The sequence below is a fragment of the Orcinus orca genome, chromosome 5 (assembly GCF_937001465.1).
Source record: "Orcinus orca chromosome 5, mOrcOrc1.1, whole genome shotgun sequence".
Taxonomy (NCBI): Eukaryota; Metazoa; Chordata; class Mammalia; order Artiodactyla; family Delphinidae; genus Orcinus; species Orcinus orca.
Window position 1 is genome coordinate 71,534,577 of NC_064563.1, and position 18,195 is coordinate 71,552,771.

The 18,195-nt window shown below is 37.7% G+C and overlaps 1 protein-coding gene and 1 pseudogene across 3 annotated transcripts in view; both read right to left on the reverse strand.

The window, feature by feature from the left end:
- P3H2 (prolyl 3-hydroxylase 2) overlaps positions 1-18,195 on the reverse strand; it is a 168,785-nt gene that overhangs the window by 91,062 nt on the left and 59,528 nt on the right. The window lies entirely within an intron of this gene.
- LOC105748445 (RAD52 motif-containing protein 1-like) lies at positions 878-4,585 on the reverse strand (annotated as a pseudogene). The gene has a single exon (XR_007477558.1). The product of XR_007477558.1 is annotated as an RAD52 motif-containing protein 1-like (transcript).

Here is an 18,195-nt window from a genome sequence, read left to right on the forward strand (position 1 = left end):
GCTTCCAAAAACACGGAAAATCTATGAACTGGGTAATCATTCTTTGAAAAACTAAGTTGACAACATTGGCAAGGTAGGAAGGATATATTTACTTGGTAATATAATAAAATTTTTAACTAACAAATAAAAGTATCATGGATTGGCAGATGCAAAAGCCCAAATAACCTAAGATAATAGTAATAATCTCTATGTGGTATATTTTTTATTTATTTTAGCCAGTCACATAACCCATTTTATTTGACTCTCAGGTGAAAACAGAGTATCTGCCCATTTTAAAGATAAAGACACCGTAGTTGAGTAATTTCTCTGAAGTCACACAGGTAGAAAGGAAAGAATTAAGGACTATAATTTATGCCTTTCCATCTTTTTTTTATGCATAACTGATTTACTTTGTTATAAAACAGAAACTAACACACCATTGTAAAGCAAATATACTCCAACAAAGATGCCAAAAAAATAAAAAACAATAAAATAAAATAAAATGTTGCCATTTCCTCCAAACTCTCAGTATTCACGTCTCATTATTAATTCACCACTCTGTTATTAGGGGTTACCACTGAATCAGTGATGACTCCAGAACTTCTGTAGAAGGGGTTTGGGGCAGGTGAGCAATTCATTCTGGGAAAGAGAGTCTAAAACCAAGTGAACGGCCCTTTACATTAGCATGGGCAAACTTCCCACATCCCACCTTGTCTCAACAGAGCCATTAATCTAGAAAAAACTACAGTGTCACTTTTCAGAGGTCTACCCTGTGTGCACACATGGAGAAGACACTTAGAATGTTAAAGTCAGCATGTTAAGTAATTTTCTTGAAATACTGTAACTAGCACCCTATTTACTTTCTTCACAGTCCTTTTCATAATCTATTTAATTTTAGTCCTTTTTAATTGTCTGGTACACCTTTAACACCTAAACTCCAAGACAGAAGGAGCTTCATCTTATTTCCAGTGCCTAGCACATAATGGTTTCTAAATGGAACTGATTCCAAGATTGGCCTCATTTAGGAATGGATCTGTTGTTATAATCAGGCTTCCGAAATCTTTAGTATCAATATGGAATCCTTTCCTCTCACGTTTCACAGGAAGCTAGACTTCTTAAAGCCCAAACATGGATACGTCTGAAGTTCCCTTGACTGATTTAAATTGAATTAAAATAATTATATTGTACAGGAAAAACTTTCAAAATTTTTACATTTTTCAGAACATAACCACCTTTTCTTTCTCTACTTTCTTCCCTTCAAAACAAACTTTGCAACATTGGGGTGAGTTAAATAATCAGAAATCTAGCCCCAAATTAAGCTCTCAATGACATGAAACACACTTTTTGCTCCTTTTTAATAAAAATCCTATATGCAGTACATTAATGTTTTCTTTTAGAAATTACGTTGACAACTTAATCCCTAATTTGAGGCATCCATATAATTGGTTTACAGAAAGGTTCTTCGGCAAAATATTTAACACAAGATATATATGAGATGCTGAGATCTGGGTAATATACCTTACTTGAAAGGCATGAATAGTTTTTAAACACTGTAGCATAATCACACTTAAGGCCATAGTTACTTTCTTCCCAAATCCCTGCAATTCTAACTGAGGGGAGTTCTAAAAGTCCTGTGTCTTCTCCTGTATCCACAACTGTAGACGTACACTGATGGCCCTCGATCCTGCTCTCCAAACTTCAAATAAGGGGCCAGAGACAAGGCTCGGGACTTGGAAAAGTCCTAGAAATTCCCTGCCTCAAAAGCAGTTTCAGAGTTTCACCTTTTCCTAAGGATGACAGAGCTGAGTAGACATGCCAAAGTCTTCCAAATCCTGCTGGTTGTTTTGAATTGTGGCTACACTGGCTGTGTACCCCTTGAGCTTTTATCTCCACATACTTGAATTAAATCCTGCAGTTCCTCTTCAGTTCTAGCATCTGTGACCTCTTCACACGGTCTACATGCCACAGCTGTTTTACCACTTTCTAAAACCACAATCAGCTGTTTCTGGAATGCATCTCTCATAGCCTTCTGAATAGCAACCTTCTGGGTTACCTTCCTTTTCATAAGGAATGATAACGACCCTTCCTCCAAGTTATCCAAAGGTTCCTCAGCCATGCCAACTTCGGGACTCCTGCACTCGTGGGAGGGCAATACCGCCTCTGAAGCACAAAAGAACGTCAGGCTTTGCTTCTGAAGTGGTGTCACAATATCTTCCTTTTCCCTTTCTTCAAGGTTAGAAAGATCCTGAAGCTTGATGATCCTTTTTGACCACCCATTGAAACCAAAGTAGTAATTTGCCAATTCTTGGTATCTGGAGCTGTTTAGGGCAGGCGTATTATGTTGAACCGCCTTATGTCTGGTGCCGAGACGAACCTTCACTGGAGATGTCTGAAAAAGCTGCTTCTGGTCGCATGCCTTTTGGGCTCTGTGGGCATCCCTTGCTGAATAAAACTTGATGGTCGCATAGAACCCAGGACCGGCCACTGCTGCATTTGGGAAGACTCGGACCGAATACAGAAGGCCAAACTGGGAGAAGACTGCAAGGCCTCGGCCGTGGGTCCAGAGCTCAGCTCCCACACCAGCAAGGTTTTGTCACCCGTGATGGGAACCGCAAAAGGTACCAACTCCACCATCCTATTGTCACTGCACGTGCCTATGCCTTTCCATCTTAATTCTAGGATCTTTCCACCAAACACACTGTCTTCCCTAAAAGGAGAAGTAAATTATAAGTCAAATATGCATTAGTGATTTTTAATATTACTGGATTATTACTTTTAGAAATTAGCGTAAACTTTAGATTTCTCCCCAGAAGGATGCTGATGTGCACACAGTCGTGCATACAATATTATGGATTTCATAGATCCCCAAGCCTCAACAAAAATATGGACTCTGAGGAAAACTCACTGCTCTGGATAAAATCTTCAGAAAATAATAAGATACCGTGATCTGAGATTTTAGCAAATGGATTTTTAATATCAATCCTTTTCCCTCAGTCTCAATACCTCAATCTCCCATACCTATGCATCCTATGCATTTGCATAGTATTGCTATCTTCATATAGTTATTAAAATCAGCATGCTTTTTAAGGTTATTTTAAATGACTGATGCCCATTAGTCATTTGAAGTATGAATGTTGATGAATCTACGGTAAGGCATTTTGATAAAATCAAATCGTAAGCAATTTAACTGTGGATGCTGTATCTAATTCTTTTTTTTTTTTTTTTTGCCTTTTGCTTTTCTTCTGATGACATATATTGCAGACATTCAATGTTTGTTACATGAAATCATGATTTAAAAAAAATAAGACAATGGATTATTCCCATTGCAGTGAATAAATAGAGGCCCTGAGCTTCTGCACAGGTGGCATAAGGCTGGCCCTTGCCACAAGTACCCTTTCCTCCCTGCCCCGACTGTGATTTAGTGACCTTCAAACACACCCAGAAAATCTTCTTGTGCCTTTTGCTTATGTACTCCACCTTGACCCCCAATAAAGGCACTTGCCCATGGGTCCTCTTTCTTTCTCGGCCCCCCCAGCTGCTTGGTTGAGCTGGCCCCATTGATGTTCCCACTACATGACTCCCTCATGGCATGCAGTGCCTCTCTTTAGAAGCTGTGGATATAATAAACTTTGTTTTCCTGAACCTTGTCCCCTCTTGTGGCCACACCTGACTAACCATCTCATGAAAGAATGCAAAATACACTCAAATGGTTTCACAAAATGCTTATCTACTGCACCTAACGACATAGCAAGTGAAGACCTGGCACTAACATGGAATCCTGATTGGTCCCAAGCCTCATAGAGGCCATGAGTGAGTAACAAGGTAAGACACACGGAACCTTTTGGCACTTGAGCTGCTGAGGTCTCTCGCAGCCTCCTGAGCATCCGCTCTACCTCCAAACCTTAGGCACAGCCCGGCATTATCTCTATCACCTCCCATGTCCTCCTAGATAACAACCTAGATACGCACAAGAAAAACTAACTCCAGAATGGAAAAAAAAAAATGTAAAAGACACAAGCAGGAGTCAAAGAAAAAAGTTATCTAAAATAAAAGCTAAATATTTTTCAGTTCACATTCCCTGTAAAACTCAAGGGATGAAATAAGGATAGCAACTGGCATTGCAGCCTAAAGGAAGTTGTTCCTCTAGGATGCATTAATCATTGAAACCAGAGATGGAAGTGACTGCATAGGCCATTTATTTCTTCCTCAAGGCAAGCCAGAAACATACCTTATAGTTTCCTCCTGAAGTACATACAGCATTTATCATACCCTGAATAGAGCCATATACCACAATAATTCATATTTTATGGTCAAGACAGAGGTTAAGAGTTTGACAAATAAGCTATACTTAATATGCTTCATTAGAACCTACTTTAAATTTTTTTTTTTTAACAATTGAGCATTATAAGGAAGGAAAATTTTATGGGATGCATGATGGTTGAGTTTTCCACTAATAGTAAGGCCCCTGAGATCCCTTCAAACATCATTGCCAGGTGTAGTTAAATGGCAACTGAGAGTTAAATGAAAGCATATATTCCATTTTAATAAGAGTGATTCTTTTCATTGGTATAGTGTTTCACAGACTGCAAAATTTAATGCATCTAATTTTGATATCATAACTTTATAAGATGTAGCATGCATTATCCTCACTTCCTCACTTACAGATGAGGAAACAGGCCCCAGAGATACTAGATTACTAGTTAGAAGTCTTATAGATTGTTAGTGGCAAAATCATCAGATCATTCATTCATTTTTAAAACATGTAAGTTCATAATATACACTAGGAATAATAGTGGGAACCAGGGATACAAAGATGAGGAAGACACAGTCTTTGCTTCCAGGAGTTCCAAGTCCACCAAGAAGCATGCAAGGAACACACATAAGATTCTAAAGATAGACTACACTATATCCCCAAGAAGGCCTCCAAAATAGCATGGGGACTCACAGGAGGGAGGGATCAATATGAGAGATTATTTGAGTTGATTTTCTACTTATAGTGAACTTGCTAAGGGTAGAAAATAGGACTTATTCATTCTTTTTTATTTATGTATTTTTGTATTTATTTATTTTTGGCTGCATTGGGACTTCGATGCTGCACACGGGCTTTCTCTAGCTGCAGCACACAGGGGCTACTCTTTGTTATGGTGCGCGGGCTTCTCACTGCGGTGGCTTCTCTTGTTGCGGAGCACAGCCTCTAGGCATCCGGGCTTCAGTAGTTGTGGCATGTGGGCTCAGTAGTTGTGACTCGTGGGTTCTAGAGCGCAGGCTCAGTAGTTGTGGTGCACGGGCTTAGTTGCTCCCTGGCATGTGGGATCTTCCTGGACCAGGGCTTGAACCCGTGTCCCCTGCTCTGGCAGGCGGATTCTTAACCACTGTGCCACCAGGGAAGTCCCAGGACTTATTCATTCTTGTTTCTCCTCAGAGTCTAGAACATCCTGTAGGTGTTGGATGGATGAAATAAATAAAATGAATGCATTAAGCTGTCTGTTCCCTGTATTTCCTCTACGTGATATAGCTAAAAAGATTACTGTACACTCTAGGATTAAGGAACAGAACAAAAACTCACTGGACTGTGGAGAAATGAGAAAGGTAAATATAGTTGCATTAGACATTTCTTAAAGGTATATTCAGCCTTTTAATCCTTTTCCATGCAATGACTCAGCATTTGTGTATCGATGTCCATAGTAACTGGCACCACAGAAATTTGCCTTACAGTTTATCACTGTAAGGCATTATGTATTATGGGGATGTTTCCAAGGCACTGGCAGAATATTTAAATAGTTTTTATTGGGTCTATAGCATGATTGCGTCTACAAATGATTACGCAGCTCATTTAATCCACAAACCTGAGTTCAAAAAAGGGTAATTTCGGGGCTTCCCTGGTGGCGCAGTGGTTGAGAGTCCTGCCGATGCAGGGGACACGGGTTTGTGCCCCGGTCCGGGAAGATCCCACATGCCGCGGAGCGGCTGGGCCCGTGAGCCATGGCCGCTGAGCCTGCGCGTCCGGAGCCTGTGCTCCGCAACAGGGGAGGCCACAACAGTGAGAGGCCCGCGTACCGCAAAAAAAAAAAAAAAAAAAGGGTGATTTCAGGCTTATAAGAGAGAATGCCAACTAATGGTTACTGAATCTGTCACTTGCAGAATAACTGAAAAATCAACCTGTTCCATCAGAGTCAAGACCTACAACTGGATCATCTTTTTGTAAGACATGAATCTGATCTGAATGGTCATCCAAGGACAACTGATGTATGAACCAAAGAAACAAAAATCATATCCATCATATCCATTCTCCATGAAGGCAATGCTTTCATCTTCATGATCAGGAACATGGAAAGTAGCATTTTTTGAGGTGTGATGATGATTTTGACTTAAGACATGTGCATCTTTTAGTTTGTTGGCCTTATACAAAGTAGCCTCAACTCAGAGCAAACTGAATTCTTGTCTGGAAAGCTACTGGCCTTGCAGATAGACTGGATATATTTCTATCATACTATATGCACAAAGTGAGTTAACCAATATGCGATCCATTCAACAAATATTTACTGAGTATCTACACACAGCTCGTATGTAATAGTCATAAATTAAGTTCCATTTGGTGGCTTGTGTGACCTTTAGGGAAGCACTAAAATCTGTGTTCAACACAAGTTCTTCATTTGTTATTTTCATACCCCGTTTCCTTTCAGCTTATTAAGAGTGCATTTTCACCAAGAGGGTGGGAATAAAGAGAAGAAAACTTTACTGCCTACTCAGCAAAATGTTTAAAATCTCAGTCCAATAAAGGGTCCTGAGAGGCTCACAGCTGGCTTCTACTTAGTGCAATTACAGAATGAAAACCAGCACTTTTGTCAGAGCCTGCTTAAAAGTTTCCATGCCTGACTTGCAAATGCTTAAAGGAAGTAACAGCTATTCTGCAACCTGAAAGGCCCCAAAGACCTAGGTCAATAGCTCAGCATCCGGTTTGGTCACTGTTTACCCTCCATTAACATTTTAAAACTTAAATTAAGTAATTTCTCCCAATTGCTTTTATGTGGCTTTATATGTCCCCAAGGACAGAGAGAGACAATCTGCCTTTATTGGCCATAAGGACAATTCTGAACTGTTGAGTGGAAAGTAATACCATAAACAGAACTTAAAAATTCATGGTCATGGGAAGTTCAACTTTTTAAAATTTCTCAACATATCAGAAAGTAATTACTTCATTTTGGTTACCTAGTTTTTTACAGTTTAGAATCACATATACACCCAAAACACATTCCTCTAAGGGAAATACATTAATGATTAAAGTCTACAATTGCCTGGATGTCATCTGGCAATTAGGTGCTTTAAAGACAGTAAACTGGCCCCTATTTTCCCAGTGCAATGGTGGAGCAGTGGAGCGCGAGGGAGGAAGAAAGTTATTTATTTTGTTGAAGACCCATCTGGAGTAGAGTCCTCTGATGCGTAACTAGCCTAGTAGACATAAATAGGAATCTCAGATTATGTACTGTGTTGGGGGCTGGGGATCACTGGGTATTTGATGCTTTTTAAAAAAACTGGTCCAGTCCATAAAGTTTATTGCACGTGTCCACGAAATTTCAGTGTAGACAGCAGAAAGAGTACAGTATTAGGAATCAGATGATATGGTTCCGAAATTTGTTTTCACTTGTTTACTTTGTCTCCTTGTCAGGACATCCTATGAATGTCATTTTGTGTGTGTGTGTGTGTGTGTGTGTGTGTGTGTGTGTATATATATATATATATATATATATATATGTCTCCTGGCCATCTGTCTCACAGGAGTATTGTGGGATATATCAAAATATATCAAAGTAGGTTACAAACTCTAAAGCTATATAGCAATGTAAGAGATTATTGTATTTAAGCAATGATTTTAAAGATTAATATGGCAACTTCCTTCAGAACAACCTAGGAATAAAAATACCATATTTTCTATTTCACATCATCTCCAGTCCCAGTTTTAGTGTACTAAAACTTTTGGTCTGGATTCAAAGGAATGGTGGTTCCTATTTCACATTGGCATAGTTACTGATACCTTTTAAGGGTATGTGGGATTCCAGCATGTTGACTGTTATTAGTAACAAGAGGCAGTGAAAATTTGTCCCCAGAGCACCACATTCTGGAGAAAACTGGTGAATGCTTATGTTTGCTTTTCACAGAAATAAAAGAACACTTTGGTAGAAAGCTTGAGTAGGAAAAAAGGCTGATCGATTCTAATGCTAAAAATGAAGGCAGGTGGAGCTTTTCATTTGAAATTTAACCATTAGAGATAGTCATTATATATTTTTCCCCTAAAATAATCTCCAGTAACAGAACAGAACCAGATACATGGCCTATTAGTGAAGGGCTGTGAAAGAAGAAATATAAGAAAGTGCTTGGAAATATATGGAATGAAACAATTCCAAAATCACTTTTACAATATCACTATTATAAACGAATAGAGGTGTGTGTGTGTGTGCGTGTGTGTTTGAAGATGGAGTCTTACATTTATCACATTTCTAGTTAACTACAGTAAGGTCTCATCTGAGACTTATTACATGCCTTCATGAAATGCAGGCAGTTCTCACCCACTAAGAACCAGAGCAACAAATCAAAATTAAGGAACTAGTGTCTCTAACATCCAGAAAGCCATGAGGATCCCACATACAAATGGAGACGATGAGGCCACAGAGTGATGAGTGGAAAGAGTGCTGATTTGCTATGGGTAATTCACAGCTTTCAGCAACTTTTCATTCTTCTGGAACTAGTACCTTATGCTGGTGGAAGGGAGAATGGCAGCCTGTAAGATCTTTATTGGGAAAATATTATACCTCTTTCAAACCCTTATCCTGTTCTTGATATCAACCGAGTGTTTATGTCACGATTAGAAATGATAATGAGAATAAGGATAATCAACCCCAGGCCGACAGGCTCCACAAGTCCTCAGCAATGTTTCCCAGGGTTAGGTGGAGGAGGCTGAAGTCAAAGAGTGACACGGTGTCAGGGCTGAAAGGAAGCACAGAGGCCACCCTCTCTGATCTTCTCAAGGGGACACTGCAGCTCAGGGATAAATGGGGTGAGGCTGGAAGGTTTGTTCAAGGTCCTAAGGGTCAATAGCAGAATCAGAGCTAAAATTCAGGTGTCTCACTAAAATATTCTTTCCACTGTACTCACAGTCTCCCTTTTAGTTTTCTAGCAATTGCAGGAAGAGGAGGGAGATACGGAAATATAACTAATTTGACTGCTAAGTCAGCAAGTTCATTTCTGATGGAAAAGGGAAAAAAAATAAAACAAACAAAAAAGCTTTGAAGCCAATAAGGCTTTGAATCTCAGTGTTATCAACTACTGGGCAAAGTACTAAGCCTCTATGATTCTTACTTGCTTGTCTACAGTTTAACTAGGATATAATTTATGCTTATTTTCTCTTCCTAGTTTCTAGGACAATATTTTTCATTTAGTAAATACTCAGTAACTGGCAGTGCCTGAGGGAGGCATGATGCCTTAAAACAAATCTGGGGTTTTATAAAAACTCCAATCAATTTCCTCCTCTATGTCTGCATCTACACCACCACTGGACTGTCCAGGCTCTATGTGATCTCTTTCAGGGTTAAGGAGCTCACTGGATTAGATTTGACTGTGCTGCACTGTGACTTTATAAAATCCTCCCATCCCTGAGTGGTTCTGACTTCTCCAGGCATTTCTAAGAAGTCCCACCTTATTTCTTCCTTACACTCATTCCAAAACTTGAACACAGCTCTCAAATTCCCATGTTATCTTCCCCCCACCAGTTAAATTTTCCCATTTCTTAGAGCTAAGTGAATTTCCTGTCTGTCTTTCATCAGCAACTATTATGACTTGTGTTTCATGTACAGTGTAGGACAGGACATGCTACTGATGACATGAAGCAGCCCATCTAACCATGAGGTGGTTAATCATTTGATGACAGTTTTTTTATCCTGTCCAAAGGTGGTCCAAAAATTTGTATAAATACCATGCTGCTAGCTGGACCTCCATGTGCAACATTCCTCTCATTTACTATTTTAGGTTTACAATTACTACCCAACTTCAGCTGGAGAAGACATTCCTTTTGTAATTTATGAACATTAGCAAAGCTACTGACTATGGGTCAAGGTCAGTCAGTTAAATAGTTAGCATATGTAAATAGAGTAACCTGCCTTTATCTATGATGGTAAAGTTTTCTGGGAAGAAAAAAATCCAGGCAACAGAGTTATTTCATAATTCAAATAATACTGACAATGTAGGAGGTCTTAGTGCATTGAGGTACAAACAGAAAATTGCATTCTGGCACAAGGGACTTCATAAAAGCAAATGACATTTGGGGAAACTTTCTCCTTCTGAAACTAGAACACTCACATCTGCAGAAGAACAATCATAAACCACAAATATTATTTTCTGATACTCATGAAAATTATAATTTTCTCTTCTGAGTTCTATTTTTGTTGGTATATATTATCTATCCTATTATACACCCTTTTATGACTATCAGAGTAGGAATTGGTGAAATTCTATGTGGCACATTTCCAATTAAGAAATTCTTAGAGTGGCATAATCATTAATCCGTTACCAAAAACTGCCCTAATGATACCCTGATAATCTACATAAATTCACGTTCCTCCTACCAGAGAACAATATAGGCAATAGAGAAAATAAAGTACAACATATTTCATAAAATATCTGCTAACTATGATAGTTAAACTTTGAAATTATAATCTGCCCATAAAATGATGCTATTTTTTGAACACACACGGTGAAGTAAAAAATTTTTCTTTTCTAGCAAATCTGCCTTAAAATCAGGTCTTTGTTACTAAAATTGGAGTTTTGGAATGTTATCTGGATGAATTCCAGGGAGAAATCAAATCAAAACAACAGAAATATCTTGCTTTACAGGCTTTCCCAGGTAATAATAAATTCTTTGCAAATAAGTATAACATTACAAAGAAAATTGTTTACATATTATTTTACTTTTAGCACATTGCACATGTTAAAGTATATGCAGGGTCAAAAAAATGTCTTTAAAATAAAACCACAAACAAGGGAATGAATAGGTGTCCAACTCCTTTTTCAAGATATTTGGAAAGTCATCAGCCAATCCTTCCTCAGCACTAGTTAGAGGTAGAAGTTATTCCCTAGATACTCACCACCTTCTCACACACTTCATAATCACGACACATTACATATTAGTTTTGGCTGAACCAGATGCCAAATGGGAGAAATGTTACTGTACAGAGGAGTCAGCGTGGTGGAATGATACAGAAAATTTCAGCCAAGGCACATTCCCTCGGCTCCCTATTCCCTTGCAGCTGCCATGAGGCTTCCTAGAATGCATCACACACAGCATACTGTTCTGACATCTGTGTCCCTGTGGTCCCAGTGAGAATTCTAAAAGGTTGATATATTATATTCCACTCAGGAGTGGAGAATGAGACACCTCACCAGGGACACTTGATTACCTCTGCAAAGGCACACATTTATCAACAGAGTGTATACACATAAAACTTCCAAAAATAATATTTATCGTAAGGCAGCTTAAAATAAAAACGTATATAAAAGGAAAAGACAGTATTAGAAGGAAAGACCAAAAAAATACAGAAAGGAGTGATGAATTGTACCTGGAAAGTAAATTGGGAATCATTTATTCATTCCATAAGTATGGAGTAAAGCTCTACTAAATGTCAGGTAAGGCTCTTGTCACTATGATTTAGTGGAAAACAAAAAGTCTCTGTTCTCCAAAAGATGCAGATAAAGTGGAGATATATAATAACTAAGAAAACTGTTAAATCACTAAGATTATTATAGATATAACTTTTCAATATAAAAATTAAAATTGGATAGCGGGATAAAGTAATTTGGGGATGAGGGGACTCCTTTAGCTAGGGTGGCCAGGAAGCCCTCTCTGAGGGGGTAATATTTGAGCTGAGATGCCAATAGCAAGGCCAGGAAAGAGAAGACTTGGAGAATGTGTTCAAGGCAAAGAGAAAAGAGCAAAGATTCTTGGGAGAAGCACTTTGGCATTTTGAGGAAAAAAAAAAAAAATGTCGGTTTGTCTGGAACTTAATAAGCTGGATAAGCAAAAAAGGCCCAGATCATCTAATGCATTGCAGGCCAAGGAGTTTGGATTTATTGCTAAATGATGGGAAAATTAATGCAATTAAAATTAATGCAATTTACACTTAGATCTGAGCTTCCAAGCAGCTAAGATCTTTATACTTGTTTTTCCTTCAGCAAGGAAAAATAGGGCTGTCACTGTAAGAAAAGGCATCTGAAAAAAACAATCAACAAAAATATTCTTTTTTCCATTAACTTGGCTTCCTGTTTAATAGATTTTATTCTTGCCCATCCCCCTGCCCCAAAATTCTTTCATAAATCTTAGTTCCAATTATAGCAGAGAGAAAGAGAGAGACAGAGGGATAGAGAGACAGACACACAGAGAGAGAATGAAAACTAACTGCAGAAGTGTAATGGCCAGTTTCATGTGTCAACTTAGCTAGGCTACAGTCCCCAACCAAACATTAACCTAGATATTGCTGTGAAGGTATTTTGTAGATGTGATTAATGTCCATAATCAGTTTACTTAAGTAAAGGAGATTATCCCAGATAGTCTGAGTGGGCCTGATTCAATCAGTTGAAAGGCCTTAAAAAGAGAATTTCTTCTTCTTCCCTAAAGAAAAATAAGTTTCTTCTGTAGGTGGCAGCTTCAACTCATGACCAAAAGTTCACATCTGCTCTTCCTGATGGCCTGTTCTATGGATTTCACACTTACTAGCCAGCCCCCCAATCATGTAAGCCATTTCCTTACAATAAAGCTCTTAATATATATCTGGTTCTATTTTTCTCGCTGAACCTCACTGGTCCTATGTCACACTTACTTTGAAGTAATGTCTTAAAGATAATCTGTGCCAAACATCAAAGGGGTAAAGATAAGCATAATTCCTTCACTCTATGACCACACTAAATGGGTTTATTTATGTGGAAGACGAGGAAAAGAATAACAGTCAACTTGTATAATGGGGCCAAATTCAAAATTCAATTGTTCTGAACAAACGAAATCATGGTAGATGATGATGAAGACAGGATCAGGGCTCTCACCCATTTTGGGTGTGAGGGCCACTCTAGTACCTGATACCTTACCACAGTGACCAGTGATGGCAAAGAATTAGGAATAAACGTTTCAACACAGAAACCTCACAGATGAGAATTTACTTTAGAATTTACTGTAAATCTCATTGACAGATGAGAAACAATAAGATATGAATGAAAAAATTGATATAAAGGGATTTTCCTCAGGAAAATTTGCAATTAAACAAAAAGAGGATTAAACTAACTAAATGCCTATCATTAGTGTGAATTAAAGAAATTTGGGGTAATTTATATCATGAAACACTCTTCAGCCATTCTACTTAGTGTTATAGAAGAAGATTTAAGAATATCGAAAAACTTCATGATATATTGGGGTTAGAAAATATAGGTTACAAAAAGTATTAGTAAGGTGATACCAGTTTTGAAACAAATGCTCATAAGTTGGAAACAAAAGGGACTTGGAAAAATACCTCATCGTGTTACCAACGACTATCCTTGGGCATTGAGATTTAATAATAAATTTAATAATTTTCAGTTACTTCTTTTTACTCATCTCCATCCTTTATTTTTTCTTTGACAGTGAACACATATTATTAAAAGAGTAAAAACTATTCAAGTTATTTTAAGAACTGAATAGCCAAGAAGTGTCCTTCACTTTAAAATAAATATACTTTGCTTGAAGTTAAAAATCATTGTGGCTAACAGTAAGTATGATGTCCCTATCACATCATCCAGCCATCTTCTGACCCATCAGAACTATCAGGTTGAGCCCGTGCCTACCATACACTTTCTCACACCCACAGCATCTTCAGTCTTCTCAACCTACCCCAGTTTCACCAGCTCAATGTTAATTAAGTATCCTCATCCCAACTGCATCTATTCTTTATATCCCTGGATTCCTTCAACATTAATACAAACCTTCTTTCTATCATGTCTAACATGGCCATATCCCATTCATTTTCCTGGGGTATCAGTTTGCTCTCCCAAATGTTCACCACCTCCGTAATGGTGCTTCTGCCTGAGACCTTCAAAAAGAACCCAAACTTGACTACAGTCACTCTTAAGGACCTTCTCTGCTCTTCTCTGACAAAGAGCTACATCAGCCTACTCATCACCTCCTAACAAGCTACAAACTTCCATCCATACTCATTAGGTTTTCTATGCTTTAAACCCCTTTTTGAACCCACCCTCTTTGACACAGCACAGAATTCTACTCATAATCCAAGGAAGAACTCAATGATCACTTATTTCATATCCTTCTAATGCTTCCAATCACAGTCAATTCCACTGAGCTCTCACAGAATTGTGTTTTCCCTCCACTCTGGTACTTAAGATAACCCGCTTCTTATTCTAGATAGTTAAATCCATTTTCCTCTTTAGAGCACACTTTTGCCTTTTGTTTGTTTAATCTCATATAGTAGACATTCAAAAAAGTAGCAGACAGAATTGAAATGATCTAGAATGTGAAAGAAAGAAATCATAGACCTTAAGAATAAAAGGATAGATTAGACCTTCCATCTTTGATCTCTAGTATCAGCATCATGCTGGCAATCAAAAGTACTGACTGCACTGGACTGAAAATCCAATGACTTTACGATTCTATCCTTTTGTGGGGAGCAGTAGTAGTTCCTAAACCTGGGGGCACAAAAGACTCACCTAGGTAGGTTTTATTAATTTATTTATTTTAATATTTTGGATGCAAATGCCAAAGCCTAACATAAGATCTACCGATTCAGACCTTCTGGGTCTGTGAGCCCAAAACCTGTGTTTTAAAAAGCTTGAGATGATCCTGAGGCATAGCATTGCTTGGGACATCTGACCTAAGAATATATCTTTATGTTTCCCTGGTTTGGAATGCAATGACACTAAGAAAAACAAAATATAAGCTAGGCCATGTTATTAAAAAGCAAGAGGTAATTTTTTTGGCTATTGATCTAGACTTGACTTACACTGAATCACAGAGAGATTATTTCATCCTTCCTGATTCATATGGGTCTTATGATTTCCTATATTCTAGAGTAGTGGTTGTCACACCAAGTTCCTGGAGGTACCTCAAGGACTGTAAGCCACAGAAGAGACACAGTTTTACCAATAAAACTCTTCATTTATTGTTATATTTTTTTCTTTTTTAAAATCAAAATCATTCAAGACTTTTCATTTGAAAAATGGCTTCTGCTAATTTTAAGAAAAACGGTTTGGAAATAATGACTCCAGACTTTGCTTCATTTTATTAGAGATCCTTTTACTTAGGTTATTGATGGACTCTGACATTAATAACTAAATACTTTAAAAAGAGAAGGAGAGTGAGAGACAGAAAAAGGAAAACATAAGCTTGATATTATATCTTTGGCCTATTTCAAAGTTATTATTTTCCATTTCTTTGGCTAAATGTATGTTATGTAATATTTACATAAAGTACTCATACACATGTACTCCTGCAGCAGTTTACCCTATTTGAAGACTTACTATCTGATTGGACTAAAGGGACAACAGCTGGATATCAGCTGCAACATATTTGGGGAACACTGTTTCTTCTTGATCAGTATTAAATCACTCACGAGTTTAAATAAAAGTCCTGTAAGAGACAGGAAAGGGATTCTCTTTACTGTTTTCTATCTATATGTCCTCCCAGTCCTAGAACCTTCCAGAGGAACAAAAAAAAAATAGCTTTGCAGGTGTGTGCATATATGTGTGATTAGCATTTCAAGAGCTAAACAGCAGTATTGGAATTTGCTTCAGATTTTGGCTTCAAATTACAGAAGACACGAGTAAAGGCATGTCCATGACTCAATCCTCAACCCTTGCCAAAGTAGTAGTTTTCTAGAAAGAAAACTACGGGGGAAAAAAAGCCCAGAAAGTCAGAAAAGAGACAAAGAAACTGCTATGCACATTCATAACTTGTGCTCATAACTAAATCTTGACAGTGCCATAAGGAGCATAGGATCGGTGTTTAGGAAAGAGAAATATACATACATAAGGCCTACCCAACATTTCTGCAGACACACGGTTATTTTCAGTCACATTAATTAAGCTCTGTGCATGGTGCTTGCACATAAATAAAACCAGATGTTTAAGTTGTGGTTCAACCCTGTATCCTCTCACATCTACTCCTGCCCTCCCTCACGACGCTCAATAAATTGGCTTTTTGCCTAAACTGCAAGGGAGGGGAGGGGAAAATTAAAAAAAAAAAAAAAGTTCTGGAGATGCAGGCTTACTTTTCTCTTGATGAACAGTTGATAATGTGTGGTGACTATAACAGGCTTTCATGATCTCTCTGAGGGAAAGTGGAGAATTGTAGTCTTTTTGAGGCAGTTGGGATCCTAAAATGATTATTTATTCATCATGCTATCAATTTATCAACCATCGAGACAACTATGTTTCAATTTGGTCAGTTATATAAGAGCATGCCTTCAAACTCACTCTCTGACGGCATGATGCCAAGTGAAATAAATCAGACAGAGAAAGACAAATACTGCAGGACATCACTTATATGTGGAATCTAAAAAATACAGCAACTAGTGAATATAACAAGAAAGAAGCAGACTCACAGATATAGAGAACAAACTAGTGGTTAGCCGTGGGGAGAGGGGGGAGGGGCAATATAGGTGTAGGGGACTAAGAGGTACAAACTATTAGGTATAAAATAAGCTACAAAGGTATATTGTACAACATGGGGAATACTGCCAATATTTTATGTGGAGGATAATCTTTAAAAATTGTGAATCACTATATTGTATACCTGGTACTTTTATATTATTATACAGCAAATATTATATTTCAATAAAAATGAATTAAACCAAAGTCTAACAAATTATATTAAAAAAAACTCACTCTCTGATACACAAGCACAGGAAACACACACATACACAAATACAAGTGTTAGTTAACATGTGAATTAATAAATATGGAGAGAATGGTTTCATGGAATCAAAGTCATTAGGTCTCCCTCCTCCAATGCATTTTTCCATATGTGTTCTGAAGCATATTTGTTCCACAAAATGTGACACATTTTTAGGATTTAAATTAATTTGAGAAATGACGGGTTACACAAAGTTAAACAGGTTTCTTTAATGTAGGACTTTCAGAGCATCTAATATGCTGATGCACACTGTGAATATTCAAGAAGCAATATCCTATATGGTCTCTCTCAAAGCTAGTTGACTCAGAGTCTTGGGGACTATCTTGTGAGGGTAGTGATCTTCAGGGCATGCTGTGAGAAATGCTAATCTAAATTAACCCAAGATATTTGTCCAGGCTCTGGTTGAGTTTTTCCTGAGTGAAGAAAACCACTACTTTCCAAAAAAAAGTCCATTCTGTCTTACAAAACATCTAAGTCAAACATAATTTCTTTAACATTGAACCGTAATCTACTTCCCTATAACTTCTACACTGCTCTTGGTTTTGTATTTTGGAAGAACAAAAACAGGCATAATGCAATCCCTTTTTCTTATGATAGATCTTCAGGCATTTGAAGGCAACAATTATATTCCTACACAGCTTTCCATTGTGCAGAAAAAAAACTTCAGTTCTTAAATGAATGTGTTAAATTACATGCTCTAATCCTCTCTATTTGAATATCTTCTTTAAGAGAAGGCACCAGAAATGAATACAAATTCAGATATGCTTCAATAGATGAAGTCCTAGATCTTATTAGTTTTTGTCTAGAAGACATACCTTATTGACGCCTATTAATTTACTAAAGCTTTTGAGTCCTTCTCATAAATTTTGTGGCAGCGCATGAATGTATGTACGAGTTTTTTGAGGAATGTTGGGAGAACACAAGTCTGCTAGATTTCATTTGCCCTCCATCACAGAAACTCTTCTGTATAATAAATTGGTTCTCCTTTCTCAGTTATCTTACCTCAGTCTCACGCACATTTTATCATTTTAAGAGAATGGGGTGTAGTATCCTGGCACTTACTATCAAAGTCCTCTTTCCAGTTTAATACTAATTCATTATTTGACACCACGTAAATCCTTCCGAGCTATTACAAAGCCACATGATACCAATAAGAAAAAACTTCTTTAGCTGGTTATGAATATTAGAATATAATAAAAGACACTGTCAAATGCCTTCTGAAATTAAGATATTAATCTGTAGCAATTTCCTGGTCTGCAAACCCAAGTAGCCAATCTCATAGC